The sequence below is a fragment of the Drosophila yakuba genome, chromosome 2L (genome assembly GCF_016746365.2).
Source record: "Drosophila yakuba strain Tai18E2 chromosome 2L, Prin_Dyak_Tai18E2_2.1, whole genome shotgun sequence".
In the NCBI taxonomy this organism is placed as follows: Eukaryota; Metazoa; Arthropoda; class Insecta; order Diptera; family Drosophilidae; genus Drosophila; species Drosophila yakuba.
In genome coordinates, this window is record NC_052527.2 from 25,514,148 (window position 1) to 25,534,732 (window position 20,585).

At 41.0% G+C, this 20,585-nt stretch overlaps 1 pseudogene; it reads right to left on the bottom strand.

The window, feature by feature from the left end:
- Positions 1 to 850: 850 nt before the first annotated feature.
- LOC120320796 lies at positions 851 to 6,407 on the bottom strand (annotated as a pseudogene).
- Between the last annotated feature and the right edge of the window lie 14,178 nt (positions 6,408 to 20,585).

The window sequence follows — 20,585 nt, forward strand, 5'->3', positions numbered from 1 at the left end:
GAAAAGTTGCGACTTGTGCAACAAGGAAAACCATCCTTGGATAAACATCTGCTCCTAAGACCATGGAGACGGTAGCAGGCCGATGGAACTGGTCATCAGCCAGCATGATGTCCCGGAACTTGCACACCACTGTGTCGCTCAATGCCCGGACAGGTGTGCGGATCCGCACACTGGGCTCGATCTTGAGCACGACCTCCAGCTTAGGGATCGCGTCGATCCTGGAGCGAATCGTCGTCGTGCAGACCTTCTCGTCGCCAACATTGGTCATCGGAAGCGTAAAGGCTGACGCCAACGAAGCGTCGATGCAGCTCATGGGGGTGCACGGATCGATAAGTGCTAACCAGCGCTGTCGGAAGGATGTTCACGCTGTGGCGTTGCAGCAGCGACGAGAGCGATGGGCCTGGCGTGGTCGATTCCGGGCGTCGTGGCGGTGAACTCCTACGCTGAGTTAGCGGATTTTGCCGGCGGGAACGTTGGGACGAGGCCGAAGCTGCTCGCGAGCGCGCTTGCGACCGCGACAACGAGGTAACCTGCTCGTGCATGTGGAGCAGCGTGTGGTGGGATCGGTTGCACTTCTTGCAACGATCACCGGTTCGGCAGTCTCCCGTGGAATGCTCGTGAGCGAGGCAATTGGTGCAGTATTTGTTAATGAGGACTGCTCGCAAACGCTTTTCAGCGCTGAGCTTTAGGAACCTCGCGCACTTCCGAAGACGATGGATACCGCGGCAGACTCGGCATCGGTAGGATTGAATACCTCGGTTACGTCTGCTCTCCCAGGCACGAGGACTGCGTGCGTTTTGTTGACGAGGGGCCATGCTGCGCGTGGTTGAATGTCGAAAGGAGATCGAAAACGAAATGAAAAATTATGGCTGATTAGTGCTAGCGAACTACAACTAAGGACGAGAGGAGCGCCTATTATTGTGGATATTCGGAAGACTCCGTCGGCAAAAGCACCACTTTTGCCACTGGACGTTAAACAACTCCACGTGCAGTATGGATATTTACTACACGGACGTTGCCGTCGGCTCCTGGGAAAACAGACTCCATTCTGCCGAGCCGCCACTCATTAGAGGGTAAGTTGTCGTTCTTGATGACGACCATGTCATCGATGCGAAGATTTTTGGACGGGGCCTGCCATTTAGTGCGCTTGTGGAGTTCTTTGAGGTACTCTTTTTTCCATCGCACACGGAACTGCTGATGGAGAGCTTTCAAATGCTGCCACCGATTAAGAATGGATTTCGTTTCTCCCTTTACTTCGGGTTCCACCGTGGACATATGGGGTCCCCCGACAAGGAAATGACCTGGCGTCAGAGCCAGCAAATCTGTCGGATCCTCAGACATAGGAGAGAGCGGCCTGAAGTTAAGGCACGCTTCTATTTTTGCCAAGAGCGTGGAGAGCTCTTCGAACGTGTGTTTTCGTGTGGCAGGACTTTTGTAAAATAGCGTCTTAAAACTTTTTACGCCTGCTTCCCAAAGGCCTCCCATATGGGGTGCCCCGGAGGAATAAATTGCCATTGCATCTTTTGATGACTATAGGCATTCGTCACCGACTCTTTTACGGCTTGAGGGAAATCGCGGGAAAGCAGGGTGGCAGCGCCCGCAAAGGTTTTGCCATTGTCTGACTGGACTTGACGTGGACACCCTCTTTTGGATTCAAAACGAGCGAAAGCGGCAAGAAACTTTTCGGTCGTTAAGTCAGATGTAGGCTCTAAATGGATGGCCTTGGTGAAGAATCAAACAAAAACTAACACATACCCCTTTGTGATAAGACATGCTCTTTCTGTATAGTTCTTTATATCGAACGGACCGGCGTAATCCATGCCAGTATACGTGAATGGTCGGGAGAACGATGCTCTTTCTTTGGGCAGGACACCCATCAATTGGCTTTGTGGATCACACATACTTTGCACGAATTTACGACTGCTTTCATCAGGTTCTTAATTCTCGGAATCCAGTATTTCGACCGGATGAGGCGCACCATTAACTGGTTACCACCATGGAGAGTTATGCGATGAGTGAAATTCGCAAGGAGGCGAGAAAGCAGGCACTTATACGGAAGAATCACTGGATGCCGTTCATTGTATTGAAGGCTTTCGGAAGCCGCCACACGGCCGCACGCCCTGATCAGTCCTTGCGGATCTAGAAACGGGTTCATGCTTAGGATGGCACTTGAACTTGGCACTGGACGCTTTTCACTTAGGCAGTGATATTCCACAGGGAATTATCTGCGCTGAGTGTTCGAAATTAGGAACCGCTCGGCGGCGGCGATTTAAGTGGCCAGCAAATGCTCATCAGATGGAGATGTCTGCTTCCTGCACCGCTGAATGAAGCGATGAACATAAGCAAGGACCCGTAGAGCTTTCTTAAGCTTGGAGAAACGTGCCAACTCTTCAGAAGGAGCTCTTGCGAGATGGACTTTTAGAGCCCGCTTCTGCAGGTCGGTCACCGGAGCGTTGTCGACCTGAGTTGGCCATTGGTTGCGTGGATTTTGCAACCAAGTCGGTCCGTGCCACCATAACTGGCTATCGGCTAGATCTTGGAGGGAAACTCCTCTACTTGCCAGATCTGCTGGATTATGCTCAGATTGAACATGAGACCAATTCTCTGTTTTTGTGGCCTGGGCGATCTTCGTCACCCTATTGGATACAAATGTGGTCCACTGGCACGCTGGCTTGCTTAACCGTCCGTGGAGTCCGTCCAACAGTAAAGTTCGAAGTTAATCGTAGGCATCTGCGGAATGATGGCTGCAGCCATTTCGGAAAGCGATGCATCGCAAAAGCCATGATGCTCGACCTTGAAATCTGGATGAAACGATAGCCAGCGTGGAATGCGTATCTGCTCTAAAACCGAATAACTTTGGAGAAAATTAAGCCATCGCTGCAAAAGCTCATTTGGAATGTTTTCGTCCCACCCAAGCTCCTGCATCCAAATCTCCTGCATGAAAATTTTAGCTCGAACGATAAACGGCGCTAACCAGCGCAATTTGGCAATTTGGGACAGGACTTGGCGTTTTGTAAAGGACGTTTCAATAGCCAACTCTGGCGGGACGAAAAAGAATTCGTCGGAGGTTGCCTTCCAGCGAATACCGAGGGTTTTGGCAATGCTTTCCGCATCGATCTCGAGGAAATCAGTATTTAATAGATGGTTGCTCTGAATGACCGCTTAAACTTCCTTTTGGTTGGAGGTCCATTTCCTCAATGGAAATCCGGCGGAATTCAGAGCGGCTTGGAGCTCTTGTACCATGAGCTGAGCTTCTTCCATGGAGTCCGCATACATGAAATTTCGAATGATATTGCTAGCTTTTGGATGGCTGAGTTCTACGTCAGCTGCTAGCTGCTGCAGTACTCGGATGGCCAGGAAAGGCGCGCAATTGACTCCAAAGGTTACTGTTTTCAATTCGAAATCTCTGATTTCCCCCCCTATTGTTACGGAAAAGTATTCGCTGGAATGGAGTGTGTTTCGGATCTAACCAGATTTGCCGATACATTTTTTCGATATCGGCGCTGAACACGTATCGGAAATAGGGCCACTTCAGAAGTTGGAGAATGGTCAAGTCGGACTGTAAGAAAGGGCCAGCATGAAGGATATCATTTAAACTGGTACCATTCGATGAAGGGCTGGAGGCATTGAATACTACACGAAGTTTAGTAGTTACGCTCTCCGGTTTTAAGACGGCGTGATCTGGCATATAATACCCGTTGCAGTCATGGGTAGGAAGAACTTGTCGCATGTGCTTTAAGTCGAGATATTCCTGGATCACCGAATCGTATCTCGCTTTTAAGGCCTCATCTCTTTTTAGACGCTGCTCATTTCTTAAAAACTGAGCCAACGCGAAAGACCTAGAATGCCCTAGGCCAGAACCGATATGTTCTGGGTCGCGAAAAGGCAGAGTAACGACATATTTGCCGCACTCGTTTCTCGTGGTCGTTTGAAGGAAATCCTTCTCGCACATGGAATCGGATTCTTTTACCAACTTTGTTGATATATTCTCCACCTCCCAAAATTTTGTGAGTAGTTAGTCCAGTGAATTATCGTACGCGTGGGAGATCTTTGTCGAAAAGGAGGAAATTCTGCTTTGGGCTGAGGCTGACACTGGCCCAGTTAGAACCCAGCCGAAAATGGTCTCTTGCCCCAAGAGAGAGCCACAGATGTTGGATTTTTCTCCACTCAGAAGCACCGAAAGCAGAATTCGGCTCCGATAAGGACATCTATTTGTGCGCTCTCATAGAATTGAATCCGCCAGTGGAAAATCGGGAAGATCCCGAAGTAAATTTTGCGGAATTGGGTAGGAAGGCAGATTTCCGGCTAGTTGAAAGAGCCGTCGTCTCCAACTGCAACGCGGGCCTAGTCGGAGATCGGATGGTGAAACTGCAGAGCTTCTTGGACTGAGCGGCTACTGTTTGGTTTAAGCCTAAGACTTGCCTAAATGGCAATCTAATTACATTGAACAGTCGCTCGGTTATGAATGTTGCCTCTGATCCGGAGTCGATCAGGGCGCGTGCCTTAAGATGGGAAATATTGATTACGGCAGTGCTAAGAAGGATAGCTCTTGAGCCCGTGGCGAAATAATTTTGAACACCGGCTTGCTCATTTGGAACGAAATTGGCCTGATTAGCGGAAATTGGCCTTGCAGGATTTGAAGGGCTTGAATTGCTGGAAAAGGGGTTGTTTCCGTGCAACAACGTGTGATGCCGGCCACGGCAAGTAAAACAATTGTGCGTGCTTTTGCACTCACGAAACTGATGTCCCTTTACAAAGCAGTTTAAGCATAACTGCTTCCGTTTAATGTAGGCTGACCGGTCGTCAATCGACATTTGGAGAAAACGCGGACATACACGGACAGGATGGTTTTCCTTGTTGCACAAGTCGCAACTTTTCGATTTTGGAGCCACTTTCGTCTTATAGGAATTTAGTTTTCTAGAGGGCCCACTTGAGTTCATCGCTTTGGAGTGCGACTGACTTGGTTCGGACGGTCTTACATCATCGATGGCCTCTAGGGTTCGATGACGTTCTGTGAGGAAGGTGTTCAGCTCTGCCCATGTCGGGATGTCGGCTTTCTTATGGAGCGACTGCTCCCATAAGGAGAGAGTTATCTTCGGGAGCTTGGATGAACACAGATATACCAGCAGGCAGTCCCAGTTCTCAATGTTGATGCCTGACAATTCTATACCTTCAAGGCCGCTCCAGATTCCTGTGGTATCGACTGCACATTAAGGAGGAATTTCAATTGACTTTTTACCAACAATCGTTTATTTTCGAAACGCTCTGTTAGGTTCTCCTACGCAGAGCGGAAACCCTCGTTGGTGAGAGGCGATATCGAAACCATGGCATGCGCGTCGCCACTTGTTTTGGCATTTAAATGGAATAATTTTTCCACCCGAGTCAGCCGTGGATTATTGATATAAATGTCTTTGAAAAGATCCCGGAAACTTCTGTATCGCATGGAGGCAACCGACAGCCAGCAGCGTTCGCGGCTGGGATGGACTGAGACGTGCCCTGTTCGATTTTATCAACGAGCTGGGCAACACACCTTTCATAGACTGAATAGCAATAACTGTTTTTAGCCCAGGCATGTTGCCTGCTGCCGCTTCGCCTGCTGTCCCATAGGGTTCGGACTTGGTCGCGACGGACGCTAAGCATCGTGACGGTTGGAGCCGCGGATTCCGGAGAGCTCGCGGCTGGGATGGACTGAGACGTGCCCGGTTCGATTTTATCAACGAGCTGGGCAACACACCTTTCATAGACTGAATAGCAATAACTGTATTTAGCCCTGAGAATAGGCATGTTGCCTGCTGCCGCTTCGCCTGCTGACACAAGGCACTCTAAGCAGTTGTTGAATTCCATTTCAACCTTGTCCCATAGGGTTCGGACTTGGTCGCGACGGACGCTAAGCATCGTGACGGTTGGAGCTGCGGATTCCGGAGAGCTCGCGGCTGGGATGGACTGAGACGTGCCCTGTTCGATTTTATCAACGAGCTGGGCAACACACCTTTCATAGACTGAATACCAATAACTGTTTTTAGCCCAGGCATGTTGCCTGCTGCCGCTTCGCCTGCTGACACAAGGCACTCTAAGCAGTTGTTGAATTCCCTTTCAACCTTGTCCCATAGGGTTCGGACGCGGTCGCGACGGACGCTAAGCATCGTGACGGTTGTAGCTGCAGATTCCGGAGTGTTAATCTAAGCCTCAAATTCGCTTAAGCGGTCAGAAACCGAATTTAATTTGGCTAACGCTAGATCGGAAGCAGCCATATTTTTAGCTGTGCGCTGTACTATGGCTTTGGATGGAGTAGCACAGTCGTCGGAAATCTGCGCAGGCGTTTTCACCGCAATGCTTGGAATTTTTGGACTCTTGGGCCCTTGTGGTGAAAAAATAGACCTGGGTTTTAGGATGTAATGGGTGAGAAAGTGGTGTAAAATTTACGAAGTGGAAACGCCGTAGTTTCGACTAATTAAACAGGTGACTCGGAGTGAACAACGAATTGTATAAATGACCTGTGATTTATGGTAATTAGGTCCACCTCATTTACGGTTGGAACACTTGGAATGTGGAACACGGTGAAATAAAATGTTTATTAGAACGAAGAAAATTTTATTTTTTTGTTTACAACTGGAAACGGAGAAAATGGAATGTGGAATTGGAGTCTTTTCTCCGCGTTGTAAGTACTTCTAAAACAAACACAATTTAATATCCAAGCAATACAGGAAAAAATATTTGTGGGGTGAACGACTTATATTTGGCGGTCGTATTATTTATTTATGGATGAAAAGAAAAAAAATATTTTCTTGTAGTTTTTTTTTTACATTTTTTTGAAAATTAAAAAAAAGAGAAAAAACCGCTTTTAATTTATTGCTCGGAAATTAATTTGGAAATTTACGGAAAAAATTGATGGAAAACAAAACGCCTTTTCCGCGTCGGCACTTGGAATAAATTTTATTTGTGGTTTGGATTTGCCGACGGGAAACAATTTACACTGTGGTATATGTTTAAAAGGAATGCAGATAATATGCGCAATGTATGTCGGTAATATATGTGGATATAATATATGTTGATGTAATATATGTAATATATATGGATGTAGTATATGTAGATGTAATATATGCAATGTATTTGGATGTAGTATATGTTGATGTAATATATGTTGATGTAATATATTTAATATATATGGATGTAGTATATCTTGATGTAATATATGGAACTGGCGGGTAAATGTTTAATTAATATTTTATTTGGAATGGCCAGAGGGTATGTGTTGTTTGTTTCGTTATTGTATTCTTCGATAGCAAAGCAAATTGTATTAAGTGGACTGCGGAGTTAAAGCAAAAATGTGTTGCGAAAAGATTTTGGCTTACGTTGGACACAGTGAAACGAGAACAGAATTTTTGCCACTTTTGGCAGAGCTTTGGAATTAGAAATTTTCACTAAACTTGGCACAAATTATTTTCACTTTTTTACATTTGGAATTTTGCACTTTTCGGACTGGATAAATATTTAAATATATTCGGAAATTTGGACTTAGAAATTTTCACGAATGAGGGTGAAAGGAGAACGGTGGGTAATATGGCGGCGCCCGTGTGAATGAATAAGTACTTTTCTTTAATTGCCTTTTGTCGGAGAAATCCGTTAGATTTGACTATAAATCTTACAGCAAATTGAACGAAATTGGATTTTCGAACCTTTTGCTGCAGACCGGCAATTAAAAGGAATGGAAATTTCGTATTTATCTTGTAATTTGTTCGCTGGTGGACAAACTTGAAAATCCAGGTGGCTCGAATGGATCAAAAAGTGTTGGGTTGTGGGGGCTGCTGTCCTGTTCCAAATATGCTGAAATAGAGACACTCGAAGAAAAGCGAACACTAGACTTTTCGTAATTGCGCGGGCGCGACCGGGCGTGTGTTTATTCGGCGAAATTAGTTTTGACACTGGTGCTTATTCTAATTAGTTAGGCTCTCCCAAGCGCAGCGAAGACTCCTTGGAGACTCTGTGGTGAAGAGCGGGAGAGTGTAAGAGGGAGCGGAGAGCGGGTGACAGTCCAAACCCCAATTATTATTATAAATTTCATTATAAGCCCTTCAGGCCTCACTTGCTAAAACTTATATTTTAATCATTTCATTACTGTCTCTTTCAACAGCTTCCTTTTCCATTTCCTTATTACTGTCTCTTTCAACAGTTTCATTTTCAACCATTTCATTTAAATTCTTATTACATATTTCTAATTCGTCTTGTACTTGCAAATCTGACATTTTTCTTATGTCATCGTGAGCATATTTATATTTTCTATTGTTCGTCAACGACCTGAGCATATATCTATCCCCATCCAACAATTCAGTTATTTCAAAAGGCCCTCTAAACTTCGGACTTTACTTTGTTTGATGCCTTTCTTCATTTTTTAAACAACACGAAATCTCCAACTTGACATCTAACAACTGTGGCTTTTCCTTTATCAAATTGCGCCTTGTTATATGCTGCTGCAGCTGAAATATTGCGAACTGCCTGTGATCTTACATCTGCCAAATCAATCTCGTCTACCGTATCGCAAGGGGGAAACAACCCCAACGGACGAGCAACTTTGCCAATAAACAGTTCTAAGGGACTTGCCTTGGTTGCTCTACTAACCGTACAATTTAACGCTAATTGAACCTCTCCCAACGCATCTTGCCAAGAGCGGCTGCTAGTCTCAACTGCAGTCAATAAGTTCTTTAAGGTGCTCATAATGCGTTCGACTTGCCCATTAGCTCTACTTGTACCAGTCGCAATCAAATGCAAATTTAATTTCTGTTGATCACAAAACTCACTAAATCTAGTGCTAGCAAAACACCTACCCTGATCTGCTAAAATGCGATTTTAGCCGACGACACAGCCTTTATGAAATTCTCAGCGTCAATCTTAATAGTGTGGGTCAGGTAAACAAATTTAGTAAAGGCATCTACTTGGACGATTATATACTCTTTCTGATCAGCCTTGCCACTCAACTTTCCAGTAATGTCAATATGAACGGTGTGCCAGGGTATATTTACTTTTGGTATTGGATGAAGGCTAGCTTGAATTTTGCCGGAAGAAGTTTTTGACATTTTACAAGTAATGCAGTTTTCAGCGAACTTTCGAATATATTTAGACATGTTTGCAAACCAGTAAAAGTCCTTATCTAATGTCATCTCCCAACCCAGGTGCATAACTGCCTCATGAATTTGATTTATAACAGACCATCTAAATGATCTTGGAACAATTCTACCGTTTCGCTGGATTTTCCGATATAATATTCCGCTTCTCAATTCATAAGTTTTTGCAACATCCGCAGGAAGAGAATAATCTTTCAATTTATTTACGATATCAACTATTTCGGCATCCTGACGCTGTTCAGCCAAAAGCCAATTACTGGATATTTCTTCTAGATTAACTCTTTTTTCAGGGATCTTGCACTTTGTAGCAATTAAATCGGCTGAAGTCAAATTTCTCGAAAAGAAGTCAACATGTGCCATTTGTTTACCTTCACTATATGGCAAGTCAAATGTAAACGACTGTAAATAAGCCCACCATATTTGTACCCTGGGAGATAGGTCAAGTTTGGTCATTGATGCTTTAAGAGAGTTACAGTCAGTAAAGACAAAAAAAATTCTACCCAGTAAATAATACCGAAAATGTTTTATAGCCCAAACAACAGCAAGAGTTTCCAATTCATAAGAATGGTATTGTGACTCAACTAGTGAAGCAGCCTTACTAAAATATTCGACGACATGAGGCTTATTATTGATTTTGTGTAATAAGATGGCACCGTATCTACGAGAACTTGCATCTGTATGCAACTCTATTGGGCGTCGCGGGTCAAATATTACTAAAACTGGCTTTTGTGTAAGGATAGAGATAATCCTTTGTCTAATTTGTTAATGCTCTGCATTCCAAATAAATTCACTCCTTTTTGAAGTCAAAAGATATAGCGGCTTCATAAAGCAAGAAAATCGCTGTATAAATTGTCTAAAATAAGAAGCTAATCCTATAAATTGTCGTAAAGAAGAGACCGACTGAGGGGGTGATAAAGCAGTTAACGCTGCAATTTTTAACGAGTTTGGACGAATTTCACCTGCATTCATTTCATATCCCAAATATTGAACTGTTGACTTAAGAAAATAATATTTTTTTAAATTAAATGCAAATCCAGCCTTGGTGAGGCAATCAAGAGTAATCTGTAACCTTTCTAAGGCCTCACTTTTTGTTGAAGCAGCCACCATTACGTCATCCATTTATACGACAACAAATGTATTTGCAAGATCTCCAAGTGCTTGCATCACTGTACGCTGAAAACCGGAAGGAGCATTTTTGAGCCCAAACGGCATTGCCAAAAATTCGTATTGCCCATCTGGGTGACAAAAGCTGTACACTCTACCGAATCTGCATGCAAGGGAATTTGGTAGTATCCACTTGCCATGTCTAAGCATGTAAAATATTTCGCTCCATGAAGTCAAGCTATCTGATCTGATATAAGAGGCAAAGGATATCTATCTGAAACCATATTTAAATTTAGTTCTCGGTAATCAACGCATTAACGGTGAGATCCGTCCTTTTGTTAACATTATGGGACTTGCATAGGGTGAGCAGCTCGGTTTTATAATCTTACACTCCAATAGCTCCTTAATTTTCTCACGCACTACTTCTCTTTCATTTGGACTAAGCCTATATGGTCTTCTTTGAACAATTTTTGTTGGTTCTACCCATTTAATTTTCATTTCCCTTGAGCTAACTCTAGACAAAGGAATTCCGTTAATAAAAGATTTTGAGTATTTTCCCATTAGACTCTTTAATTTGTTCATATCTTCACCAACAAGATCAGTATTTAACTCGCAAAGTTGTTCATCATTTGAACAATAATTTACAGTTTTTGATCTGACAATTTCAAATTGGCCAGGTGATACTATTACATTAAATCCTGAGAACAACACTTCTCGACCAATAATGATATCATTTCTTAAATGCACATCCTCCAAAACATGAAACAATATCTCAATACAATAGTTGTTAATTTTTGCCAATACCTTTCAACAGCACTACATTGTTAATTCTTTTACCAACAAATTTGTTACTTAGCTTTTGTTTAATTAAAGAACATTCCGTTCCAGAGTCAAAAGTTATTGGAAATGTCTCGCACTGATGAACCATCTCGCCCTTGGGTTCAACAACTTCACAAAGTTCCGTCCTTTTCACCTGATGCGTGCCTTTTTCTTTCTTCGGTTTACTGCAATATGTTGAAATATGGCCACGTTCACCACAGTTAAAACAGGTTACATCCGATTTTTGATGGTGACCAACTACTCTTCTGTCGTTGCTGTCCTTAGCACGAGATGAAAGATTTTGCTGCTGTTTAGTTCTGCATTCGATCATCTTGTGGTCTAGTTTTCCACAGAAATGACATCTTATTGTTGACAGTTTATGACGCTTTATTTCAGACGGAGCCGCTTCTTCTTGCAGAGTTTTCTTCCTTTTGTTGAAAGTAAATGCTTTAAGTTCCGTTTGCAATTCACTTCTGGTCCGTAGATTTGAAGTAAATGTCAATCGCTGCAATCTGCTATCCACATGTGCCATCTTAGCAAGCGTTACAGAAGCTGCAATTTCCTCCACACTCATATAACGCCATTTCGTAATAAGTGACGTCATCATGCGACTAGCGTAATTGGAAAGGCATTCACCGTCAGTCGGACAATCTGCCAGCATTGCCAAAAACATAGCCGCTGGAGTTTCCGCACTGGCAAAACGCTGAACATATTTGAGCAAGCCACTGCGAAGCACTACCCTCCATTGCTGCACTCAAGGCCATCACCAACGTGCTGCCTTTTATGGTGTTTTCTGCTAAAATTATGTCAACTGTAGAACACCATGCCGTTGCATCGGCGCCTACAACGTCTGCGTTGAATTTGGGTAGCACTACCGACTTTTTATTTGTTGTTTCGGATGCCGTTGTTTGCAGTGTTTTCACAAGCTTGATAAAATTTTTATTTTGCATTTCCATTAAAATCCGCCATGGACCACTAGACATATCAGGTAGCGAGCCCGATCCCAACTTTGATGTCGCAGTTTCGCCGTTATTTTCTATTATGTTAGCGCAGAGAGTTTCGACCGCACTGAAGTACTACGCACAACTGCCTTGTGTCGCACACTTCTTCTACGTGCTTACCATCGAACCACACTCGGCGTCAGCGACAATACGCTGGCGCCGCGCTAAAACGGTTCTTCCCAAAACTACAGAATACAGACGACCAATAGCTGCGCAAATAGAGGCTGATGCAATATTTCCATTATGATGAAATACTAAAAGCATACCCATACACTAACACATGCATAAGTATGCTCCGACAAACACATAAAAGCCTAACATATTCTCCGGTATTATTGCGTTGTCCACCTCAACACACTCTGTCTACCTTTTTGAACGGTTAAGAATCAGACAAGAAAGTGTACCTATTAAAGACGAGGACCAGATGTTATTGCCCTCGTTCTATTCCCACCCTACCTGTGAAATCCATTCGGACTCCACCATTTTACTACCTCTACTTCACATACCCTTTGGTGTCCAAAAAGACATAATTTTGATAAACTAAACTAATCGTTAAATCTAGAGTTTATGTATTTACGTTAAGAAAGCTCTTATTGTTTATTTAGAGCAAACAAAAAGTAAAATGATTAAGATAGGAATGCAAATATTGTGAGTTTACGTTATATTATGTCTTCGGTTTACTTTACATCAAGACGAAATTGCGAAAATTATATATAAACTTAGTTAAGGCAAGGAATTTGAACATACATAACATTTAGGAATCTGTGACTGGTTATATTTATATGTTCAGTACTTACGCACTTTCCATCGATGTCAGCAGGCCTGATGACGTGTAGCTGTGGGTATTAATTTAAGTTGGGAAAATTACATATGTATATTTTTCTTAGATTTTCCACAAAGTACGCTAAATAAGAGTCGTAGAGTTTATAAGGTAATATTCAAAGGAAAATTAACACATTTAAGAAAACGACTCTAAAGACACTCAAGTTTGGACATAATCATTCTTGTTGGGCTGCCTTACGTACGCAGCGGATGCAGCGTCACAACCAGCATCTTCTCGCCAGAATCGGGTCGTGCACGAATATTCATGCAATGAGCACGGATGAAGAAGCAGAAGACACGCCTATTCGATGTGTGCGACAGAGACAGCGCGCCAAATGAATGTGCGCGATGAAGGCGAAGAAAAGATGCACACCAAGCCGATGTGTGCACGTAGAAGAAGCAGAAAAGGGTGCCCGGCGATCTGCTCCTCGCTTGCGGCGATGAAGAGAAAATAAAGGACGCCAACTCGGGGTGGCCTGCGATCTGCACTTGGTTGGCAGCAGAAAGGAGAAAGCACAGCTTTTTTGGCTGCACGCCACGCAGACGTGGATCTTGCAGCGATCGATGAAGCCACAGAAAATTCCACACGTGGAAAAAGTTGAGGCAACGCGGCCAATAAGATTTCTACCTCCAAATCGTGGGATGGGCAGCAGACGCTTTTTTGAAATCAACTGTAAGGCACTGGCGGTCGAACGCACTCGAAAGCTTACCAATTAATGTTAATGCACGATTTAAACCAACTATTGACAGTATTTGCCGTGAAAAAACACTTCTCCGGTCGGCACGATGCTTGTCGATTAATGTGGGGACGCTGCGAATAGTTGAACTGCACTCGATCACGCCTTCCAGGAAAGAGAACGGAAGTATAAAGATCGAGTGTGACCGTTGCTTTACAAAGATCCTTTTCGAGGATTTTTGCGAAATTTTATCGGGAAATATTTCATTTTGCTAGGATGGTTCGTTGCCAAATGATAACGTAAACTACTATTGGGTTGCCATCCTGACTTGACTCCCAAAAGTTGTTATACTCTGATAATTTGTGGTCTTGTGAATTTTTTGGTTTTTGTGTGAGATGAAGGTTAGACCTTTATCGAACTTTAGTAAATCGAGGTGATTATTTGTTCTAAAAAACGCTTTGACCTGTTCGAGAGACTTCCTATTTTTGTGTTTCCTGGGTTCCTATTTTTGTTGCTCTTCGTTATTCATTATTTTGTTCATGTTTTCTTCTATGTTAGGATATATGGTGTTTCGGTTTAGTCTGTTAAACCATAGTAAAAATATTTTTATATTAAATCCATATGATTTTTAGTAAGCTTTAACCTTTAAAAATCATGTGTATAAGTTTGTCAGCTGTGGATTCAGTAGTTTGTGAGTTAAAGCATTTGTTTAGTTGAACGTAATACCAAGATTATTTGATTTATCGACATAGTTTGGGGTTTAGGTAATGGTCTTTATCCATTCCTAATCATTGTTCGTAATAAGATCTTTGTTCCATATTCATTTACTAGGGCAATTGATAAGTCCCCGACCTTGCATATGATTATTAGTACGCCCTAACCTCACAAAAGCACGTATATAACTTGTCATTGGTTGGTGAGTTATAACATTTTAGGAAAAGTTACTTTTGCCATTGTGAAGAAAATGAATAAAAAGAGAATAAAGTACTGCTCTTGGAAGAAAAAAATACAGTTAATTCAAAAACTTGGCTTGATAATGAGTTTTCGGACACTGCCCAAATAAAACAAGAGAGAACGCTATAGTCGAGTTCTCCGACTATCTGATACCCGTTACTCAGCTAGTGGAAGTGCAAAGAAGAGTCTTCAACACTGACATCTTTTGGCGGTTTGTGCGCGTTAGAGTGGGCGTGGAAAAAAGTTTTTTGGCAAATCGATAGAAATTTACAAGACTTATACAAAAATGAAAAAATATTAAAAAATATTAAATCAAAAGTGTGGGTGTGGCAGTCTTGGGCGGTTTGTGGGCGTTCGAGTGGGCGTGTCAACATGAATCGACAAACTTGCGCTGCTTCAATGCCTCTGGAGTCTGAATGCTTAATCTTAACTTTCTAACTTTAGTAGTTCCTGAGATCTCGACGTTCATACGGACGGACATGGCCAGATCGACTCGGCTATTGATGGTCGGAAACGCTTCCTTCTGCCTGTTACATACATTTCAACGAATCTAATATACCCTTTTACTCTACGAGTAACGGGTATAACAAGAGAGAACGCTATAGTCGACTTCCCCGACTATCTGATACCCGTTACTCAGCTAGTGGAAGTGCGAAGGACTTCTGGCAACACTGACAGTTTTTGGCGCTTTGTGGGGGTTAGAGTGGGCGTAGCAATAAGTTTTTTGGCAAAGAAATTTACAAGACTAATACAAAAACCATAAAATATCAAAACATTGTTCAAAAGTGTGGGCGTGGCATCTTGGGGCGGTTTGTGGGCGTGGCAAAAAGTTTTTTGGCAAATCTATAGAAATTTACAAGACCAATACAAAAATGAAAACATCAAATTATTTTTCAAAAGTGGGGCGTGGCAGTTTTGGGCGGTTAGTGGGCGTTAGAGTGGGCGTGGCAACATGAATCGTCAGACTTGCGCTGCGTCTATGTCTCTGGAGTCTGTAAGATTAATCTAAACTTTCTAGCTTATGTAGTTCCTGAGATCTCGACGTTCATACTGACTGACAGACGGACGGACATGACCAGATCGACTCGCCTGTTTATCCTGATCAAGAATATATATACTTTATATTGTCGGAAACGCTTCCTTCTGCCTGATACATACTTTCCAACGAAGGTACCCTTTTACTCTTCGAGTAACAGGTACAATAAATCAAATGTATAAAGTATGGAAAACAAGGAAATATAAATGTAATACATTTAAATTAACACAGCCAACTTGGTTAGTCGGCTAAACTCCCCTATGCCAAGCAGATTTACTTGAAATTACGTACCGTTAATTTTATATCAATGTAGATCTAATTATGAGTTGCATGATCCCTACAGAGTATTATGCTCTTACTATAATAGATTTTATCCTATTATCTCTAATTCTGACTCTCTGCCGCTCTTAAAGCGATCTTGCTTGAAGCAATATTGTACAAGAATGGATCAGATTTTTTTCCAATTTCAAATTTAAAATAATGTTCTATCTATATTTTTGTCGTTGCCTCCATCTCTGGGATTGTTATATACTATTTTTTTCACAAAGTTATGCTTAAATTATTTGTTTTCGTTTCAAAACGAGTAATTTTTGCTTATGAGCTTTAACCTGTTGACTTGATTGTATGCTAAGTTAATCTTTGCATTGCATAGCACAATGAACAACCAACACAGATACTCATTTGGACATTTTTTGCCAGGAAAAATATAATACTGTAATAGTTAATTACCGATTATTCACCGGTAAGCAACTCTAAGCGATTTAATACCATAAAAGTCAATCAAATACACTTGAAACTAATTAATTTAGTTCGAGGAATTTGGGCACACAATTATTTAAAATAATGTTAACATATTAAAAACGAACAAAAACGGTGCAAAGAAAAAGCTTACATAAAATATCAACATCAAAGCTACATACTCAATACTTTGAAATCTATTTCAAATAAGTTTTATCTTCAGTACTTTTTCGCAAAAATTTGAAATGCAGTTTTTCATTGAGATACTTGATAAGGACAAAGCTGCGCTGTGCAATTAAAAAAGTTGACCAATCAATATACAAATATTACAAATAATAAACAAAAATAAATAACAAAATTTTTCTATCTAAGTTCCACATTTTCATCCTTACGCTCATACGACAACAGTCCAAAGTCGACCATCATCACTTTTATACATTAACGGAAACACGCAAACTCACCAGTAATGATGGAACCAGTTGCATGCGGGCATTTAGTTCGTGTGAGCAGCCCTGGGAAAACGTTAGTGCCGTAAGTCCATAGCAAACATTTAAAGCCCAAGACATTTGTGAAAAAAGTATAGGAGTAAATCTAATTCTACAAGAACAACCGTTTTTAAATAGAAATATGGTGGTGGTTCGGGTAATATTAATAATATTTGCGGTTAAATTAAATCTTTAATTAATTTAATAAATAAGTAATAAGACAACATAAATTTAAAAAAAACTTTTAAAACCAAATAGTTTTATACTGAAATTAGAATCTTCTGATAGGCACCGTTACTGTTAACCAATTTCTGTAAATATATACTTATTATAATCAAGCAAAAAGTTCCTATTGGAGATATATATGCAGATATATATATATATATGGAAATATATATTGCTATTTAATAATAGTCAAGGCGTTCCAAACTTCTTCACTAACATTATTAACAGTGATTGTCCTTTTTAATCTTTGCTGTTGAAATAACATAAAGAAACGTATTATTTGGTTTCAAGACTATTGGATACGTTTTACTCAGCTAGAATGAGTAAGCTGGAGACCAAGATATGCCAGAAGCTGAGGACTGATCACTTAGCGGCGGAAGCAAATATTTTATTTTCGTCATTGGCAATAAAACTTCTTAAAATCTTTGTCTTAATTACTTCGACAGAATTTACTGCCCGATTTGCGGTGATAATTAGGTAAAGCGGAAAGTTGACGAATTTATACAAAAATTGTTAATTTAATAAATATACAAAAAAAATCTGTTTCTAAATTTTGGTATGAACTGTAGTCGTTAGATTGGTCTAACAATCATTTGAACTAACCTGCAAAGCGTAAGCGTCACACATTGGACTGATTCTAATTTTAGCAGAATAAAAGCCGAACACCATTTTTATATCCGTTATTCATAGAGTAGAAGGGTATACTAGATTCGTTGAAAAGTATATAACAGGCAGATGGAAGCGTTTCCGACCATATAAAGTAAATATATACTTGATCAGGATCAATAGCCCAGTCGATCTGGCCATGTTCGTCTGTCTGTCCGTCCGTTTGAACGTCGAGATCTCAAGAACTATAACTTTGTTGACCTATGTGTAAACCCCCACTCTAACGCCCATAGACCGCCCAAAACTGCCAAGCTCACACATTTCAAAAATGTTTTGATATTTTTTCATTTTTATTAGTCTTGTAACTTTTTCTCGATTTGCAACAAATCTTTTTGTTACGGTCATACTAACTAAAAATCTTTGCACTTCCACTAGCTGTGTAACGGGTATCAGATAGTCGGGGAACTCGACTATAACGATTTTTCTTGTTAAGCTAATAATAATGTTTAAAATAGCATTTTTAAATGCGTTTTTAAATTAATTGGAGTAATCGAAATAAAAAGAATATTTAACCAATTGGAAACTGATTTTTGAAAGTCTTACTTTTGTGTTCTTGCAGTGTAGGCAGGCTGTTGTGAAGAATTTTAAGCCCGTGAAACATCCTCGCAAGTGTAGCTAAGGTAGGATTTACCGTTGGTAAATAATACATATATATAAAAGTTTGAAAATATATAAAACTTTTTCGACATCCTAGTTGTAAACATTAGACACGCCTTTACCGTTGACACCAGACGTAAATTATTATACCCGTTACTCGTAGAGTAAAAGGGTATACTAGATTCGTTGAAAAGTATGTAACATGCAGAAGGAAGCGTTTCCGACCATATACAGTATTTATGTTCTTGATCAGGAACAATAGCCGAGTCGATCTGGCCATGTCCGTCTGTCCGTCCGTATGAACGTCGAGATCTCAGGAACTACTAAAGCTAGAAAGTTAAGATTAGTCATTCAGACTCCAGAGGAATAGAAGCAGCGCAAGTTTGTCGATTCATGTTGCACGCCCACTCTAACGCCAACAAACCGCCCAAAGCTGCCACGCCCACACTTTTGGAAAATGTTTTGATATTTTTTCATTTTTGTATAAGTCTTGTAAATTTCTATCGATTTGCCAAAAAACTTTTTGCCACGCCCACTCTAACGCCCACAAACCGCCAAAAACTGTCAGTGCTTAAGACTCTCCTTTGCACTTTCACTAGCTGAGTAACGGGCATCAGATAGTCGGGGAACTCGACTATAGCGTTCTCTCTTGTTTTTAAACTTTTAAACATTGGGTCCACCCCGTAAGCGAAAATTGTAATTGGAGTAGCATAAAATAATATCCCCGCATTTGAGGTGGTCACTAAAAAAACTCACTTCTTGAAAATAAAAAATATTTATATCCGCAAATACGTATAATAATAAAGGAGAACGCTATAGTCGAGTTCTCCGACTATCTTAGAGTGGGCTTGACAAAAATAGATAGATATTTACAAGACCTACAAAAATGTGAAAAAATATCAAAACATTTTTCAAAAGTGTGGGCGTGGAAGCTTTGTGCGGTCTGTGGTCGGTAGAGGGGGCGTGGCAAAAAATGTGGTTGCAAATAAATAGATTTTTAACAGCTTAATGAGAAACAAAAAATTTCTGAACATTTTCCAAAAGTGTGGTCGTGGCAGTTTTGTGCGGTTTGTGGGCGTGGCAAAAAGTTTTTCTGCAGATCGAAAGAAATTAATAATACTAATAAAAAAATATCAAAACATTTTTCGAAAGTGTGGGCGTGGCAGTCTTGGGCGGTTTGTGGGCATTAAAGTGGGCGTGGCAACATGAATCGACAAGTTTGCGTGCGTCTATGTCTATGGAGTGTGCCAGCTTAATCTCAACTTAATCTCTAGCTTTTATAATTCCTGAGATCTCGACGTTCATAAGGACGGACAGACGGACAAGGCCAGATCGACTCGGCTATTGATCCTGATCAAGATATTAAAAACAAATCTTTTTTACTACAATTATAGTAATATTTTCTTTATAGGTGGTGGAGAGCTTTTAATACGCACACACAAAGTAATATTGTATTTAACAAGGGGACGAGCTAAAAGCACCCCGATAACTTGGAGAGAGAATTTGGCTCTGATGTTTCTCTTTCTCTCTTTTCCTGGCGTCCCTCTTCAATAATCTTAAAACCGATACTGCTTCCTCCTGAAAATTTCGACATTGAGATCGTTTTCGTCTCGAAATCAAGAAGGGTTCTTCTCATGAGACTGATTGAGACCTCAAAGGCCGCTAAGCACAGCCGATCTCGGTTTTGTTCGTTCTCAATTTTCTGTGTGTGTTCACGCGAACTCTTTTTGAAATTTATAATTATCTAGGCAGCGCGATAGAAGTAGCAACGACCTACACCATTAGTTGCTTCTTTCGGAAATATAGCCTGAACTATGTGTAATGTTCTTCACAACCGCCAATAAAAGCAGATAATTTCAATAACGAGATAAATCTGAACTAACATACATATGAGCATTACGAAGATTACAAATTCGAATTTAATAACCTTATGGAAACACTGTTTTGTTTTCAACTTATATAAGTCCATATAGTTATTCTTACAGTTACGACATAGACATAGAAAAACAAGAGAGAACGCTATAGTCGTGTTCCCCGACTATTTGATACCCGTTACTCAGCTAGTGGAAGTGCGAAAGAGAGTCTTCAACACTGACCGTTGCGGTTTGTGGGCGTTAGAGTGGGCGTGGCAAAAAGTTTTTTGGCAAATCGATAGAAATTTACAAGACTAATACAAAAATGAAAAAATATTAAAACACACTCTATTTAGCTGAGTAGCGGGTATCAGATAGTCGGGGAAACTAAATAATTATCAGATAACTATTAAACTGTTTAATTTTTTTTCTGTCAGACATTTCTTATGCAAGACCCCAAAAATACATCTTAAATTGCAAGTTGACAGT